The sequence below is a fragment of the Camelus dromedarius genome, chromosome 26 (assembly GCF_036321535.1).
Source record: "Camelus dromedarius isolate mCamDro1 chromosome 26, mCamDro1.pat, whole genome shotgun sequence".
Classification (NCBI taxonomy): Eukaryota; Metazoa; Chordata; class Mammalia; order Artiodactyla; family Camelidae; genus Camelus; species Camelus dromedarius.
The window spans coordinates 21,910,971-21,930,374 of NC_087461.1; positions in this window are offsets into that span (position 1 = coordinate 21,910,971).

Here is a 19,404-nt window from a genome sequence, read left to right on the forward strand (position 1 = left end):
TGAAGAAAAACTCGAAAAGAATATGCCAGAATAAGCTAGTATGTGACTATTTTGAGAGTTATATATTATTTAAATTCCTTTCTGCAGAGTGTCTTGTCTTCACTTGAGTAATCAAAAAAATATATGGTGGGGGAGCTTTTTTATTATTTATTTATGTGTTAGTTTATTTTTTAGACTCTATGAAGCCATGCCTGTTCAGGCAGGGAGTTGGGGGCAGGATGTGAGTGTGCATGTGTGTGGACGTGTGTGTTATTTTTGCTGTTCCTCCAAAACACTTCGTCATATCAGCAGTTTTCCCAATTTAGAAACAAGGAAACAGGCTCCGAGAAGGGCATGTGCTTCCCCAGGTCACAGACATCTGAAGGAGCTTCACTTGGGCTTCATGGAAACCAGGGGGAGGCCCTCGGCCACCCTCCCTCTGGACACAGGTGCCCACAGGCAGGTGGTGGACCAGGAGTGGGCGGAGCCGGCAGGGCGTGCAAGGCCGCAGACAATATAAGGAGGGCCGTGTCTTTTCCAAAGAGCGTGTGAGTGTTAGCTACAACAGCCCCCTTGCCTGTTTTCAGTCTGCCCAGTTCCTCTTACTTCCCTTTCCATTCTTCTTGCTTCTTCCTTCTCTTTTTGATTCTGTTTTTTTTCTTCCTCTGCCTCCCAGCAAAAGAAGTAAGACTGAGGTTCAAATGGCACAAAGAAGAGGTCAAAATCAACAAAACTTTCAGCTGTTTTTTATAACTGGCAGATGTTGCTGTAGGATTTTTTTTGTTCTGTTTGCGTTTCTGTTTGTGTTTGTTTCTAATCATAAGCCTCTGAGAGAAACAGACCGTGGAAATTTCGAGTTTTTGTTCCCCTGCCTCCCGTCGGGACACAGTTATGCCCATGAAACTCTTATTATTTAGTATCACTGGGGCTATTTGAGAAATAAATGGCAATTGTTGGGGTTTCAAATTTTATATTCATTAGCGACACCAATTTATTTCTCTTTCCTTTCTTATCAGTCCAGTCATCTTTCTCAGATGTGTTCAGAGAAACAAGCAACAAGGGTGTATGTTTTTTTTTAAGTTTTGGTCTTGTTTTTGATGAGTCACTAAAGGACCCATATTAAAGAATACAGAAGGTACTTTACAAGGGAAAGATTTCGCACAGCGTGGACCTGAAACAATATCACCTATATTTTTAGAAGCTCACAGAAGCCTGTTATTTCCATTTAATAAGACATTCCATGAGCTACACCTGAAAGCCACTTCCTAGCTTCACAGTCACTACGAGAGAGAGACCTGGCCGAGCCAATACCACCAACGACCAGAGTTGCAACTCCGTCCCCAGTGCTTTCCTTGCAAAAATAAATTTAAATACATATTTAAGTAAGAGAATGCTTTTGCATTTAGTGTAACAGTGAGTTTGTTATAAAGATAATCATTAACATGCAGGTGGTGAGACTTTGTTTCTATTTCTAAATAAAGTTAGCAATGATTACTGAAGATGGTTTATTGGGTTCTTTTTTCAATAAAAGTAATAAGGCTTGGTGTATGTGGGGGTGTCTGTGTTGTGCAGGTTTGCTTCAAGCATAAGCATACAGACCATGTCAAAGTTACTGCAGTGTGTTCGATGAGAAGAAAGAAGGTACGTTATTTTAATTTACAATAAAAATCCATATAGTAGGTTTCAAAAAAAAAGTTATGTGTATGAATACCTTAAATGGCTATCATTTTTAGGAATCTTCTTTAGCATTCTCTGTCCTCAAGAAAATCAAATCAGATAAGACCACACATTAATTGGTTGCCAAGTTTCATTTTTGTAAAAATCACTTTGGAATTGTAGGCATTCATGAAAAGACCTATTGGAAAGTGGTTTATTATGATGATGATTTAATTGTTCAAAACAATTTTCCATTGGGAGTACTTTTTCCAAGTCATTTATTTCACTTTACCAAATGACCTTTCAAGAAGGTCTGTAACCCAGCCAAGATGGGGAGTCTGCAGACACGCTGGCAATGTTATCTGTCTTGTCTTCTCTCTCTCTCCCTTCCTTTATGAAAGTCCTGCATCTTATTAATTTAAAACAAAAGCTTCTCTTTAATTCCATCAGGCTTGTTTAGAAAAACAAAAACAGCACTTTTAAGTAGCCTACTGAGTATTTAATATGAAAAAGAACATGAAAGACTCAAATATATGTTATATAATATTGATATATAATCCAAAATATAATATGTAATGCATAACTATAACATGAATTACATATATGTTTCTTTCGCACAAATCTTAATTTCCAACGAGGTATAGTGTTTTGATTTAGTCTCCCTTATGGGGAATCTTCAAAAGCCCTGGAAGATGTTTCTTTGCACAGAGTACAATTTAGTAACGTTTCCTTGCTGTGCGCTGACTCGTGGTACCCAGGCATTCCAATCATCGAAATACATTCTGAAAAAGAAATTCTGCCCAGCATGTTTGCATTTGCCTAGCGTGAAAAGCTGTGTTCTTTAGCATCTGAGTCCCCAAGACAGATGTGGGTTGCAGACTGACAGTCAAGCTTGTAGCCCCCTGTCCTACAGTCCACACTTCAAGGAGGGGACTCGTGGAGCCAAGAAGATGATGTGGACCACCTAACTTCCCAACCTGATAAAGAAGCTGAGGAAAGTAATAAAGGCAAGAAACAATTGGACTCATTGAAAATGATCAAACTCAACATTTTGTAGCAGCTAAAAGCTGGTGTCTTTAAAATTAAATTGACTCACTAACGGTCTGAGACTGTCCTGTGCCCTGGTCCTGAATTTCCCAGCCTCTTGTGACTCTGAACCATTTTCATAGTCATCTTGCAAATCGTCTCCTTTAAAAGTTTTTCATGGTACACAATGAAGTCATTTTAAATTAAATTTTTTTTTTAATTTTAGATCAGTGTATTATTAGAAATCACATTACAAAATTCATTTGCTATAGTCTTCTATATTCTATGCATAAAATAATTTAGCTTTTTCTGATGTATTATATGACACATGGTATTTGATTTACTTTAATTATGTAAGAAAAAAGGATGGTTTGGTAACAAGTTTCCAAATGGTACTGTACGCAATTTGGGGGCTGATGTAGATTAAAATGTAGATTAAAATCTAATTACATGTTACATCAAGATTTGACTTTTTAGTAGCTGGTGTTTAGAATTCCTGATTTTTGCAGTTTAAAAATCAGCTGGTTCATTTTTATAATTGTTCAAATGATATGAAAGGAGCTTGTAGGCTGTTATTTGCAAGCCCTTGCCAAATAACACATTTTTATTAGATAAAAAGCCAAACTAGATAAATAACTACTATATTTTTTCTGTTTTTTATCTTCATTTTTAAGCATTTGAGACATCTTGATGAGCTTGACAAAAACTTGGAGATTTGACCTGTGGATCTGGTGAAGGTCACCTGGAGGCAAATGTGCAGAATTTGCAAATCTGTGCTTCTCAATAACTTACACTCTAACATAGGTTTTTTTTTTTTTTACTTCATGCCTTAAAACCAATGTCCACTTTGTGGTATAAAAAACCATCCCCAATATGCGGTTTAAAAAAATCAGTTAAAAACTACACAATGCTTGAAACCGTGGTGTTTGGCCAAAAAGCATGGCTGTGCTGATTCTGGCCCACTGACCCCGGGCTCACCTGTTGGGTGTGTCTGGGACCCTTGAACCATGCTGTGTCCCAAAGTCTCCTGTGGGAGCAGTGACCTTTGTGACTCACTGGTGTTCACAGATCACCAGGTAGAACAGAGGTGGAGAAGTACCAGGAACTCTGGTGTGGTGGTTAATGTGCCCGCCTGACTTTCCAGGGGACAGTTACACTGACAATTAGATGTGTAGCTCCAGGTTTCAGGGCCGAGTAGGGGTGTCAGCTTGGAGTCTTAAAGTCACCTCACTGGATAAGGTCATTGAGTGAAACAGGGCAGAGAGGGGCCCCAGCACTGAGCTCGGGGACACCCCAACTTGAAGGGGTTGCAGGTAGCAAAGGGCGTGAGAAGAAATAACCAGGAGGGTTGGGGGAAAAGATCAGGAGAGCGTGTAGTCACAGAAGCCAGGAAGAGAAAGCAGTTCCAGGAGAGGAAGGTCCAACGTGGGACAACTGAAGGTGAGGATGAGACTAGAGAAGTGACTGCAGCGTGGGGCCACCTGCAAGGCTTGGGACCTTGACAAGAGTGATGTCAGTGGTGTGGCAGCAACTGTGGTGAGGAGAGAGCCGAGGGAGAGATGCTGAGAACTTATGCCCGATATTGCACTGTGATGGAGACCAGAGGCGAGCCACAGTAGCTGGGGGCGAGGCGGGAACTACTGTGGTGTCTTTTTGTGCGAGTGGGAAGGAGTCAGTGAGTGCCTCGATGATGCGGGGGCGGGGGGTCAGGGAGAGAAGGGAAGCTGTCACCGCAGAGCTGATGCCCTCGAGAAGAAGAGCAGAGGAGCTGATTTGGTGGAGTGAAGATGAATTCATCTGTTTTCATTGTCTGCTTGTATTTTTTTCAGCAAGTCTGAGCGGAGGTCATCAGCTGAGCAGAATGGGTAATAATTGAACATAGATATTTTAAGAGGAGGTAAGTAGGTGCCACATAGCAGGAGGGAGAGAGAAAGTACCAGGGGAGTAAAGCACAGGATGGCGTCGAGGGGAGACTGTGCTGGTGGACTTCAGGGAGAATGGTCGGCGGCATCACATGGCTTCTCTCAGGGATGTACAACTGCTCTGGCGAAGGCATGGATAACGGGTTGAGGACAGGATGGAGCTCTTCACAAAGGGGAGGGAGGTCAGTGGCTTGGAGGTGTGATAACATTCATGATTGCTAGTGTGGGGTCCTAGAGCAGGTGAGCCAGAGGGCCCAGTTATGGTGTCCCAAGAGAGAGAGGTTTAGAACCAAGCCAGTTTCTCCTGCATCACAGGTCTTCCTTGGTCACTGAAAGCCCCTTTGGCCAGGTGTGCCTACTCTTCAGAGCTTCTCAAATTTCACAAAACAAATATGGTACCCGGGTCATATCCCAGTGGGGCACATTTGGGTGACGTCCTCCAGTCAAACACATTCATGTGTCTGCGGCAAAACCATGAATTTTCACGCTCAGTGGGATGAGCAGAGGGCGTTCATGGTCCAGCAGCACGTCAGAGCAGTGGCCAGTGGGCCGTCTATCTCCTCCCGGTGAACAGCCAACAAGTGAACAAGGAAACAGGCACCTGAGCTATTTGGTTCGGGCTGGGTTTTCAGAAAGGAGGTTGTAAATACACCCTCCTCTGCATCCCAAGCCATCTGACCGTTTTACCTTTTCTCTCCTCCAAAGTGACTTCATACACTCCTTGAAGAAAAGGGCCACAACACTCCAGTTACAGGGTCGCGGTAACGTGCTGTTCCTCTGAACGTCACGCGCGTGCGCACCATTGCTCATCTAGAGAGTTCTACACACCACCCATGAAAACCTGAGCCTCCTATAAACATAGGTTAGCAGAAGTAGACTCGCTTTGGTGGGGCTGGGAGGGATAGGGAGGTCAGCCCGAGTGCACCAGGGCCGAGGACGGCCCCGTCCTCTGGTTCCCAGTCGTGGAGAGGAGCCGCCTGACAGCTGTGCTCCCGTCATCTTGAGAAACACTGTCTTCCTCTCCTTTCCTTAAGTTAGTGAATTGTAATAAAAAAGAAAAACCATAAAGTTGAATGGGCTGGAATATGCACATTACGCACCACGGTGTAACTGTGCAATTATCCACACTCTACCTGCTGGACCGGAGGTGGACTGCACACTGGAGAGTCAAACAAAGTCGTGGCTAACCCTGGACCAGATCCAGCAGGCAGATGAAGGGGGCAACCTTGACGTCTTGCCCAGGCCAGGGCAATAGATAACTGAGCTGGGCACGGGGTAAGTGAAAGCACTAGATGAGTGGAAGTTGAGATGAGGGGACAGGGGAGGGCAGAGGCAGTGGTAGAGCACGTGCTTAGTGTGTACCAGGTCTTGGTTCAGTCCCCAGTACCGCCACTCAATAAATAGATGAACCTAATTGCCTCTCCCCCCACCCAAAAAGAACCCTAGATGAGGAGGTCAACAGATGTAGGTTGGTTCCGAATGATCTCTTAGGATAGACTGTTAAAAAAAAAAAACTTTATATCCTTAAGTTTCAATCATCTTTCCATGTTTCAAGCCATATATCTGGTGATGTTTTATCATGTTGTTGGAAGTACCAACCTTGTGGTTTTCTTTTATAATTTCCTGAAGCCTGAATCTGTGTTCCTTTAAGGTCTTTTTTCTAGCTGGACATTCCCAAACTGCCACAGCATTTGCAATGGTGGCCCATTAAGAATTTTATTTTTCCCAAAAGCTTAAGAAAACCCTAGAGGCAATTAGGATGAGGCTACGGAAACTAGTTAGCACTGCAGGTAGCGTTCCACCAAACACGTTCCAGGTGCAAGGAAGAGTGTGCAAATGTGGAAAGGTAGGAAGAGGCATGTATCCCCGGAGCTCATGCCAACAAGACAGAGGATGAAGGTGGAATTCATGGCAATGAAGGGCAGAGACGAATGTCACCACTCAGTTTTTCGGCTCCTCAGTGCTAGGCTGGGGAATCGGAATTCAGTCAGTCTGTCTGCAAAGACAATGCAATTGAAAGAGTTTTGAATAAGAAAATGTCATTATCATATTTATGTAGCTTTTCCCCTAGAACTCAAACCACTTCACGTTCTTCTGAGTCATTTAATCTGTCTACGGCTTTAGGGGAACTCAAGTTAATTTGAGTCCTTGTCCTAGTTTTTACTGACTTCCCAGACCTGGAATCTATAAATGAGAGCCTGCTGGTGACTCAGACTCTCTGAACTTCATTTTACTTACATGTAAGTGGGGATAATAATACTAACTTTATCAAGTCGCTGTGGGGATCAAATGAAGGAATATGTAAACCACATCGTGTCCCATGCAGCACAAAATAGATGCTCATTATGGGCCCGTTGTCCTCCCAGGCTTTCCACATCTTCTCATCATCAGGGTGCTAACATCAGAAAGAAGACACCCGCCACATGAACATTTTTAGTATGTCTTTATTCAACTTAAGAGACTTTTATATGGCCCATTGCTAGATGCTGGGAAGAAGATGAATCAAATAAAACCCCTCTTCTCAAGGACTCTGTAGCCTCCTAAGGAGGGAAGACAGCATCAGTAACCAGAACACACCCGACAAGAATAATTAACCAAACACTAGGGAGCCCCGAGTGCGGCTCTGGGAAGACCCACCAGAGAGCGGGTACTTCAGGTCGGCTTTGAAGATTGAGGAGTTAGATGGATGAGCGAATCCCAGGCACCAAAGTGGGAGTTCCTAAAGCAAGACAGTAAGCAGGGCAGACCGGCACGTGACTCCAGAAGGACTATGCGACCAGGTTATTAAGGAATATATTTCCCCCCACCCCTCACAAATACTGGCCCATCTTGCAATACAGTAGTTTCTCAAGTCTCTCAGAGCATACTAGTCACAGTTTCTGAGTACTTTTTAAGTTGTTTTTTTCACTATGTTTTTCCCTTTGGGGTTGGCTTTGCTTTTCTGGTGTTTCGCTTTTGTGCTGCAGGCTTTTCTCAGATGCTTGGTGACCCATGGTTGGCCCTTCAGACTTAAGAACAAGAGAATAAGGAAGTTGCTTATGTGTCTGCCATTCTTACGGGAAGGAAAGGATTATGTTTTGTTCACCTTTTTTTTGCTAAAACATTTTTACAAAGTTGGGGCACAACATTATAAGGATAGTATTTAGAACATAGTAATTGACCCTCTCGTTTCTGTCATCCTTGTTTGGAGTAAGGGCGACATTAATAATCAACCAGGAAGACTGAGTCAGTTCTGAAACTGCACCCTGTGATCAACAGTTGAACGGTGATGCTGGGAATCATGTGAACGGAGAGGTCTCCCAGGGAAAAGAGCAGACAGAGGGAAGAAGGGGAGACAAGACACAAAAAGTGTAATGAAGTTCTTGAATGACCTTGAACAAATACCATCTGACATGATGAGCAGACCCTGTTCTGAAAATTAAACATGGAGCTCCCCCAATCCTGTATGAGGGGGTATGTTCTCCCCCATTTTACAGACGGGAAATTGAAAGGCAAAACCGTGGAGTGAGACTGCCAAGGCCACACTGTCAGGGACCGGTAAAGCCAGACTGTGTCTCCCAGCTGCCTATCTACAGCAGACTTTTAACCTCACAGACCTAACAATCATACATTAAGTCTTCAGAATTTAGAGCTGGGTAACGTTTCTTAGCAATTGGAATTTCCCAGTCATGGACGGGCAGGAGCAAATGACAGGGATGTCAGGAAGACATTTGCAGTGGTCAGTGAGTTAGATCTTCAAGACCTACGCCAAGTTCTCTGACGGCAGCTTTCTGCACATCGATGTATCTGTCCTCCCCAGACGGACCAGAAGGTTCCCAGGGGGTGCGGCTGACGTCTTCTACTTCCCTGCAGTCTTCTCCCCACATTGTCCTACCTACACAGTAAGTACAAATATTTGTCCATTCATTTTGAAACACTTTCCACAGCCAGGCCTTTGGGAACAAGGTCGATCATCTCTCATCTGTGATGTTCAGCATAAAGGCAACAGCACAGACTGATGACTTCTAAAGCTCCCTTCCAGGGCTGTGATATGGCAGGGGACAAAAATAGACAGGAAAAAGCACCGACATCCTTCTGGTCTTCTGTGGTAGTCGGAGAGTGTGACGCCAGGGCTTCTGATTTTAAAGGTTTTTTTTTTTAAAAGATAAAATGGAGTTCTGAGCCATTTTCAACATGGCTTATTGATCATGTCACCCGGGTCTTCTAAGCTCCACCCTGAAAATATAAGAAATAACAGATCGGCATTGGCAAGAGGAACTAACCTTTCTGACGGCCTCAAGGATAAGTCAGATATAAGAGCAAGCTGTCTAAATATTTCTAGATTACTACGTTAACCAGAAGAGCGGTCATAACGATTTTACAGAACAGTCGTTAGCAAGAAGAATGCAACTGAAAAATGGCAGCAGGGCTGGAAAGAATGTTTCTTCGATGCCCCTCTAGATTGTTGAAATCATTTTGAAATGATCTTTCTTGCTTCCAAACAATGGCGATTTGATACCAAGAGTAGCAAAAAAACAGCGCTTTTGAGGCAAAAGCACTTTGCAATTGACTTTATCTTTGGATACATTATCCTGTTTTTTGAAGGCTAAATGAAAGTGAAAAAATTATTATTGAGCCCTGAGAGGAAGGGTATAGGTAACTCTGAATCTGCTCTTGAAGATGTTAAAATGGTACGTTGTATACAACCATTTTCATCCAATAGCAGAAACACAAAGGCATGACTCGAGGACAGAGAACCAGACGGCCTTGCTTGATGAGAAAAGTGGTAAGAGGACCTCCAGACTTAGAAAGCATCGAGTGAAACTATCCTAGTGAAACATGGTTGATTTTATACATTTTTTATTGCAGTAGAGTTGATTTACAATGTTGCGTTAACGTCCAGTGTGCAGCACAGTGATTCAGTTATACACGTACGTATATTCCTTTCCATATTCTTTTTCACTATAGGCCATTAAAAGGTATTGGGTACAGTTCCCTTTGCTCTACAGTAGGACCCTGCTGTTTTGATTTTAAAGTTATAATGATAACTGCATCGACTGAGACAGCCCCTAACTTCTAAATCAGCCATTTACCAATGGAAACAATCAGCTTACCTGCTGCTCCACCAGAGGTAACAAAGCCATCCCTGGCCCCACTGATGACACCAGTTCCCTCTGGCCCTCTTCTTCTAATTGATGTCCTCACACACCCTCCTTCCTGGAGCCAGGACACCAAGCATCCCACCGCGTCTGGGCCCCCTACCTAGGAAGTCCCCCTGGCAGTCCCAGGACAGGAGCCCAGCTAGCTCGTCTCTCCTTGTTCATACCTATTGACTTAGAGCCCTTGCCCCTCCTGAAAACACCCAGGGCTCAGGTCACCCAAGTCCCCACAGCTCAGAGCCACCAATAATGGAAGTCTAGCTTCATTAGTGTGAGTTTAAAATGTCTTGGTGGACTGGCCTGTGGTCTGCCTTTTATGACATCGGTTCATGCAACATTCTTACCAACAATTTTGAAGCAGATCTCTAGAGTGTGACCCATATTTGGGCTAGGGACCACACATAATAATAATTGCCCCACATAAGCAACAGGAGCTGAAATCACAGAATTGAAAACACTCCACCAGGGAGAGAAGAGGAACTAAGATATTGCGAACATATATTTCATGGTTGTAGCTGTAGAAAGGGAAAGCAAACTGGTCCAAAAAGAAGTAGAGGAAGAAGGTGTTTTCAGCGAACACGCTAGCTAATAATGCTGTGGTGGGAGCGCCTGTAAGCACCCCGCAGCCTAACAGCTCCCAGGATCCTCCGGGGCTTTGGGAAATCGAGTTGCTGGAAGTACAGTGGCTTTTGTGTCTAGAATGTCCGCTTTGCTTTAGGCTGAAAAGTGTGTCGACGCTAGAAGCTAAGAATCACCAAAAAGGAAAGGAAGCAAACAAACACCAAAAGATAGCCCTCTTGGTTCTTCTTTTAAAGGAAAAGCACCAGAAGGAACAGGACACGAACCAGGCCACGGCACCACGTGGGTCTGAACTGAACGGAACAGTCTGGAGGCCACCGCTGTGCAGAAGGTGCGAACACAACAGCAAGGCTTTGACCTCGCACTGTCAGAGTGTTTGTGCTTAATTACGGAAGCCCTTGGAGGCACCTCCCTTTCCCTCTCAAATGTGACGAGTCATCAGGAATGGAATTGCCCGGTCGTGGGATTAAGACCCAATCAGGGGCCACTGTGGTTCTGACTGGGCATCCCCTTCAGGGTGGCAGAGTACCACTCTGGGGGATTTTTCCATCCACCAGAGTACGCCTACCTGGATCTTTACAGACGTGGCCTTCAATGGAGGCGATGATTGCCTCATTACCTGCAGGCTTGTTTTACAGAGAAATTGCCAGGGAGCACAGAATGGGGAAACTCGGGAGGGACAAGACGAGGGATTTTAAAGTCAGGATGGTCAATACAGCCTCAGGGGAAAAGGTGGACTCTTTAGGGGCCTTTATGAAAATTTTTATTTATACTGTTCTCTGACAATTTTTTTTCAATTGAGTTATAGTCAGTTTACAATGTGTCAATTTCCAGTGCAGAGCACAATTTCTCAGTTGTACATGAACATACATATATTCATTGTCGCATTCTTTTTCACTGTGAGCTACCACAACATCTTGTATATACTTCCCTGTGCTGTACAGTATAATCTTGTTTATCTACTGATAACAGTTTTTGTTAAGGGATATGATTGTTAAAATCACAGTCAAGGTATGCTTTGTTAAACGGATGGAGCGGTTCCTCTCTGACCCCCTCCTGCTCTGGGCCAGCACATCACTGAAGAATATTTTTTATGTTCATGACAAAGCCCCTACACATTCTGGATTTCATAATACTGAGAATGTTTGCTGGAGCTAGCTACAGCTTGAGCAGCATAAGCCCACCCGGTAAGTCTATGAAGACCCCGAAACTGCCCAGAAAACTTATCTATCAAAAGCACAGTGTGTGGTAGGTGGAGCTTCCAAGTTTATAAGCAAACCTGCCATTAAACTCAAGTTTGCTCTGAAAGATACTCTGAAAGGAATCTACACTTGGTATAGACGCTAGAGGTGATATGAAAGGAGAGCTACAATCAAAATAAGTGATCATTTGTCTTTAACTTGACCTGGAACCAGTGACACACCACCACTGCTCCTGGAGGGGACCAGGACTAGAGCACAGAAACCCAGTTTGGTACCCAACCTGCTTCCATCGACAAGGATGTCTAGAAATGAGGTTTCCAGGACCCCAGCATCACATGATCAGAGAAACATACAGAAAAACAGCTGTGCTTTAGCCCATATTTTCTCAGTGAATCTTTTCCCTAACCTTATAATTTTGTTAACTCACAAATATCCTTCATGAACTAAGTCCTCCTCTTCCCAGCTGAATAGAACTACTGACTCGCCCTATACTTATGAGAGGTCAGGCAGAAAAGAGTTTGGATGAGGGGTGTCTGTGTGCTTTGTGGTTTCTTTGTTTGATTTTTCTCATGGTTTTGATCATCCCACACCATGCCTCTCATGGTACGTTATTTTATTATCGTGTTTCTTAGGAGAGCTGACAGTATACACAGATGGACACAGGACACACTCCCCCTGTCACTTCAGAGGCTCACCATCCATGTTAGGAACACAAACAATCCAGAAAGAAAATATACTGAGAAGGTCTCCAGTCTCAGAAGCGTAAGAGAGCCCTGTTGGTGTGAGCTACGCCATGTGAAGGCCTGGTACAGCCTTCCCCGCCATTCAAGACATTCAAGGTCTCACTTGACCTTGGATGACGACACGCCCACTCCAGTGTTGTTTAAAAACTGCTCACCAGACAGTAGAATCACTTGGTTTTGCAACTGATAAAGTCCTAAAAGATGACTTCATTCAACATCTGTCTTTTACAGGCATAAACCTTGGCGGCCCAGCAGGATAAAACAATGAATTGAGAATGACCCAGCATCAGGTAGAGTGGGGACTGGACTCCCAGCCCAGTGCTCTGAAGCTAAGTCGTGCTTTCTGTTGTGTGCTCCCATCCCCATTGAAGCTTATATATATATATTTTTTAATTGTAAAGGGGAACATTTAGTAAAAAGAGAATGAAAGAAGCTGGTTCTACAGGTATGTGGGGATTGTTTCCAATATATTTCAATATAGTCACCTGTTTTGTGTTTTGTTTTTTTCTAGCATCCTGCTGGGCAATCTTTTGTTAATTAAAGTTGATTTACTATGTTTTGTTAGTTTTATGGTGTACAGCATGGTGATTCAGATATATATATATTCCTTTTCATTATAGGCTATTACAAGGTGTTGAATATAGTCCCCTGTGCTGTATAGTAGGACATTGTTTATCTATTTTATATATAGTAGTTAGTATCTGCAGATCCCAAACTTCTACTTTATCCCTCCCCACCCCCAGTACCCCTGATAACCATAAGTTTGTTTTCCATGTCTGTAGTCACCTGGTTTCGATTCTTTATTTTGTTAACATGATGTATCACATTAATCAGTTTGCAGATACTGAAAATCCTTGGGCGCCTGGGATAAATCTCACTGAATCATGTTGTATGATCCTCTTGATGTGCTGTTGGATTCAGCTTGCTAAAATTTAGTTGAGGACTTTTGTGTCTATGAGCGTAAGCGATATTGGCCTGTAATTTTTTCTTTCCGTGATATTGTCTGATTCTGCTAACAGGATGATTGGTGATGTTGGCCTCCCTCATAGAATGAGTTCGGAAGCGTCCCTCCTCTGCAATTTTTTGGAATCATTTGAGAAGGACAAGATGTTAACTCTTCTCTAAATGTTTGGTAGAATTCACCCATGAAGCCATCTGGTCCTGGACTTTTGTTTGTTGAGAGACTTTTTTTTATGACTGATTCAATTGCATTACTGGTAATTGGTCTGTTCATATTTCCTATTTATTCGTGGTTCGTGGAGTTTAACATACCTCAAGAAAACGTACCACCACACAAGATTTGCAGAAGAACATACTGTTCCAAGCCTTTCTTTTTATGATCTGATTGATGTTCATTGCAAACTTTGTACCTAGAACCCACCAATCATGTCACCCTAAAATCTTTCACTTGTGGAAGAAAACATATTATTTTATTATTAAGTCTTAGACTATGTCTTCATGGTAATCTCCCTAGAGTAAATATGTCCTCATTGCCCCCTCAAAAGCAGCTTAGAATTTCTGAACCCCAGTGGTTTTACCCTGACGCTAGTGTGCATACGTGTCTCATTCAACATCCGTATGAGGGAATCCTGGAAGGTTCCTCACCTCAGTAAACCTCCCCCACTTGCAGAGCATGGCCCCTAAAATCTCACCATTCTGCGGGTTGAGTACTGGGCTCTTACAGTGATCTATTTCTGTAAAGGTCTTCGTGAGGAAATAGAGAGGAGAGAAAAAAATGCAGGACATTCACCAAAAAGATGATGGAGTTAAAATGAACTCCTTCGAACCTATAATGAAAAAGAGTATGACTAAGAATATGAATACATATGTATAACTGAATCAGTATGCTGTACACCAGAAGTTAGTTGTAAACTAACTATACTTCTATACAATCAAAAAAGAAGAAAGAAGGAAAGATAGAAAAAGAAAAGGAAAAAAAAGGAAGAAATGAATCACTTAACATACAGGGGAAAAAAACAAAACAAAAAAAACCCCAAAACCTGAATAGCAATATAGTAATTGGGAGACTTTTTTTTTTTCTTAGAGATATACTGGGAATGAAAAGATGGCTGTATTAGAAGATATATTAAAAAGTAAATAACAACTGGTACATTCAGGACTGCCTTAAAATAAAATTTTAAGTTTAATGAAAAAACAAACTCCTTCACCTGCTTTATAATTTTTACAGAGAGTTAACCCTGAATGAAGTACTATCCTAAGATTTTGAAATAAAAACTCTGGACTCACGCTGCCTGCCACATGTGAAAAAGGTGAAAAAAAATCAAAACAAAGCAAAATAAAACAAACACAACACACTAACATCAACCCTAATAAAAATGAACTGAAAGTTTCGTGCAGTCTCACTTGAAAACAACTCAGTGAAAAAGAGAGGGGTCTTCTAGGGAGCGGACTCCTGTGGTTTCTGTGGCCTGGCATTCCCTCCCCTTTCCTCACGGAATCCAGAGGCCCTCTTTCTCTGGGAGATACCCTCTCTTGCATGCTGTCTGTCACATGTCCTCATGGCCACAGGCAGGGTGGGCCAGTGACCCAGGCTGGTGAAGAGTGGCCCACCTCCCTTGGGCTGAGGTGGGAAGCCTCATAAAAAAAGACCAGCAGGACCCCCAGGCAGGGCCACTACTCTCCTGCCAGCACCATCTGGTTCCCTGGCCCTGCGGCTTTATCTCACTTTTGCCTCTGAAACTGCTTGCTTCTAGGAAAGTGGAATTTACCCCTAAAATTCTGTTGGTTCCCTGAGCTCACTCCTGATTGGTTATTTCTCTCCCTCCTGATTGATTCATTTCTACAAAGCTTGTTCCTAATTAGTCAACTTCTGTTATATCTTACTTGCATATGATGTTGCAAAGTGTAAACTGGCAGCCTATAAAAGCCTGTGTACACCTACAGACGGGGTCCAGAGCTTGGAGTGTTAACTCTTCTGGGCCTGCTGCTGTAATAAACCTGAGTTCTCCAATCCTCCGAGTGTTGCTTGGTCTCTCGCCTGGATCCAGGTTGCTGTCACAACTGAGCTATAACACCGAGCTGTAATACATTTTTCTACAACAGGGCACCTAATCCAACTGGAGCCAATCAGAATTTTACTAAAGACAATGACATCCCCTGGGGGAGGGTGGGTGCCCTGCCCTCAGCGCAGAGCAGCTGTGACCACCTGGTGCCTCTGCCCAGAGTCTCTTCCTTGCTAGGGAGGGAAACCAGCTCAGATGAAACACAGAAGATGTCCTGTACACTGGCACCAGCTGAACCTTTGGCTCCAGCCCTGCCCAAAGCCAAGTCTATTCCTTGACTTCCCAGTTAGGACCATTAAATTACCTTTGTGTATCACGAATCCAGATTTGTGTCTTGATAGGCAGTGGACAACCCTGATTACCACACACACCTGTGTCCTGAATTGACGAGATCCTTCCTGTTTCATGTGACAGGAAAGTCCCTACCTTACAGCTACCTGAGAAAAGATGTTCACTTGACAGGATCAAGATGAACAACAACTTCACGATAGCAGAGTTGGTCAAAGAGAGAGAACTATTTAAAAACCCAAGGCAGACATTTTCAAATTGAGGTCAACAGAACCTTCAAAATCACCGAGATGGGCGTTTGCTTTGGCAACAACATTAAATTTGAGTATGTCTCAGTCAATCTGAGACTCCAAGTGAAATCTGAGTGTGTTTGACAACATACAGTCTATGCCTCAATATAATCCCACAGTCTGTAAAATTAGAAAGGGGTTTTAAAAAAAATTCCAGTGGAGAAATGTGCCTTGTATACCAGACTAGAGACAACAGCACAGTATGAATTTAAGAAACCATTTGACCTCATAAAACACAAGCGACTGACTATTACTGTCAATTTTCTCTTTTTTTTAATTGAAGCATAGTTGATTTACAATGTTGCGTTAGTTTCTGGTGTACAGAATGGTGATTCAGTCATACATATATGCATATTCTTTTTCATACTCATTTTCATTACAGGTTATCACAAGATATTGAATATAGTTCCCTGTGCTCTACAATAGGACCTTGTTTATACTGTGACTTTTCAAAAGAACAAACCAATTGTGTAAGTTAACTTTATTTTCTGACAAAGCTTTACTTCCAACTTCCATAGGATATGAACCTAAATTCAAAACATCCATTTCCTGGATTTTATTCCATCACAGAATTGCTGCAGAAGCTTGCTAAATTTGAACCCACAACGTCTCCTGGCTCTTTGATCCGTGGCCTGGGAGAGAAAGGAAGTGCCTTCAGAGGCTGGTCATCCCCAGGTCCGCTCTGAACTCCGTGAATGCAAATAATAATTAGAAAAGTCTGAAGCGCACTTGCTTTCATTGCCTGACATTTCAAAAGGCAAACCTATACATATATTTTCGTATCCCCATCACCGTACAATTTTGCTGTCTAAACTTTGACAGTTCTATTATTGCCAGTTTCTACAACTAAAGCTTACACTAAATAAAAAGAAGAAGAAGAAGAGAAAGTACAGGAGTGTCTCTTAACAAATATTTTTCCTTCCTGCCAACACAGCTATTTACTGTCCCTGCTGGGGTGTTTACAGCATTCGAGCAGGAAGAAAATGTGTCTGCAAAAGGTAACGTGCTGCACTGATAAGCTGAAAACTTTTTAAAATATGAAACTTCCAGGAGGACCTGCCTTGTTCTGCATGATTTCCTCACCTCATTCAAGCTTTGTGTGGCATTAGGGCAAGTCCATCTAGGTGCTGAATTTTGTAGCTGAAAATCAACATGGATTAATGGATCACCTTCTACAGAGGAGGCAAAACATTTCAACAATCTCATGGTTTAACATAATAAATTGAAGAAAGATGCCTACTGACAAATAGTCTACTCAATACATTTGTCTGAACTATCAAGGCAGGAAGTTACATAACAATTTAAAGCAAGCCCCCAAAATCACATAAACAGCTGCGAAACACGTGTGCAACGCTGATGTTGATTTTGGTGTAAGATGGTGAGTCTTTGTTTTTTCAGTTAAAAAATTGGGGGGGATGGAAACATGTTCAAGACTACCCCATCTTAAAAGCAAACGAATAAGGGAAAACTTAACCTCCCTCCACTCTGTCTCCTTCCAGAACTGTCTGTCTGTCTCTTTCCCTTCAGTAGAAACTTCCAGAAAGAATTACCTCTACTCACTGTCACTATTTCCTGACCTTCCTCTCACTCCCTAGCCACCTCCAATGGCCTCTAGTCCTGTCTACCCCTCACTCCTCCAATCTGACTCTTGTTGAAGTCAGCCCTCAACAACCATCACACCGCTGTAGCCAACCGTCTTTCAGTCCTCAACCAACTAGAACTCTCAACAGAATTCAGCTCCATTGAGGAACCCCCTTCTACTAGTCCCCCCAACTCTGTTGAGGAACCCCCTTCTCCTTGACTTTTAGGACACGACGTTCTACTGATTCTCCTCCTGCCTCTCCAGCTGCTCATTCCCCAAATCTTTCGTTGGCTCACCCTGACATTCCAGCCTTTCAGTGCTCTGTGGTGTTCTGTTTGGGCCTCCTTTCCCAACTCCCTCAGCAATGGCTTCCGTCCGTTCTTTTCACTTCCATCACTCATCTCCATGACAGTGACTCACAAAGATCTATGTCCAACCCAAATGACTCCCCCACATCCCTGACCCATCTGATCTTCTGAGACTAAGCACTGAACCCCGACCAAATCAAGCTTATGATCCTCCTTCCACACTAGTCTCATGTTCTGCGTCTATGCCAAGGCTCTCCAGTTACAGAAGCTAGAGTCTTTTTTTTTTAATTTTATATTTTTTATTTATTTATTTTTGGGGGGAGGGGTAATTAGGTTTATTTATTTAATTATTTATTTAATGGAGGTCCTGGGGATTGAGCCCAGGACCCCCTGCGTGTTAGGCATGTGCTCTACCACTCCGCTATGCCCTCCCCCTGGAAGCTAGACTCTTAGGACTCATCCTTGACAACACCCTCTCCTTCCCTGGAATACCCAGCTCAACATCTGTCCTGTTGGTCAAACCTTCTAAACCCACCAAGAATGCATCCTTTCCAGTCTCCACTGCATGACCCTTGTTCGCGGTTGTCTTTAGACTCCACCCACGTTACTTCCTCCATGGTCTCTCCACTCCGCCCCTTGCTCTGCTCCTGACCCACTCTCCTGGCACAGCCACAAGCATCTAACAAGAATACAAAGTAAAAGTTCTGTCAGGATAAATTCGACAATTCTGAGAAACCATCATGTTTCTTTTCTTTTCTAATACTTGGTCAGGTTTTAGAATGGACGCTCTCTAATCTCCCTCCAATTTATTTGCGGGGCTTTTAAAAAATTTTTTTTGGTTTTGGTTTGTTTTGCGGGGCAGGTAGTTAGGTTTATTTGTTTTCTTTAGTGGAGGTCCTGGGGATTGAACCCAAGACCCTGTGCATGCGAGGCAAGTACGCTACCACTGCACTATAATAACAGCCCTTAACTGTGGTGTTTTTGTGTGGTCTCTGGCTGATAGCTTTTAAATTATTTTTTTACTGATTTTTAAAAATTCTTCAGAATTTCAGTTCTCTATGATTAAATTTTCAGAGCTAAGCTTTCCTTACTTGATCGCTCAAATCAGATTTTTAAGATTGTCCCGCTTAAAAATAGTCCTTTTGAAATGCTGAGTATGTGCTCTCTAATGATGTTTTTATTGGTTTGATGAGTGTTTCTCTTGGTTATTATTATTTTAATTTTTATAATTAAAAAGTAATTCAATAAACTACTCAGCCATAAAAAAGAATAAAGTAATTCTATTTGCTGCAACATGGATGGACCTGGAGAATGTCATTCTAAGTCAGCCAGAAAGAGAAATAAAAATACCGTATGATATCACTTATATGTGGGATCTAAAAAAAAAGACACAAATGAACTTGTTTACAAAACGGAAACAGACTCACAGACATAGGAAACAAACTTACGGTTACCGGGGGAAGGGGTGGGAAGGGATAAATTGGGAGTTCAAGACTTGCAGATACTAACTGCTGCATATAAAATAGATGAACAACAAGGTCCTACCGTACAGCACAGAAAACTATATTCAATGCCTATAATGAAAAAGAATATGGAAAGGAATATACATATAAATGTATAAAAGAATCACTATGCTGTACCCCAGAAACTAACACAACATTGTAAATC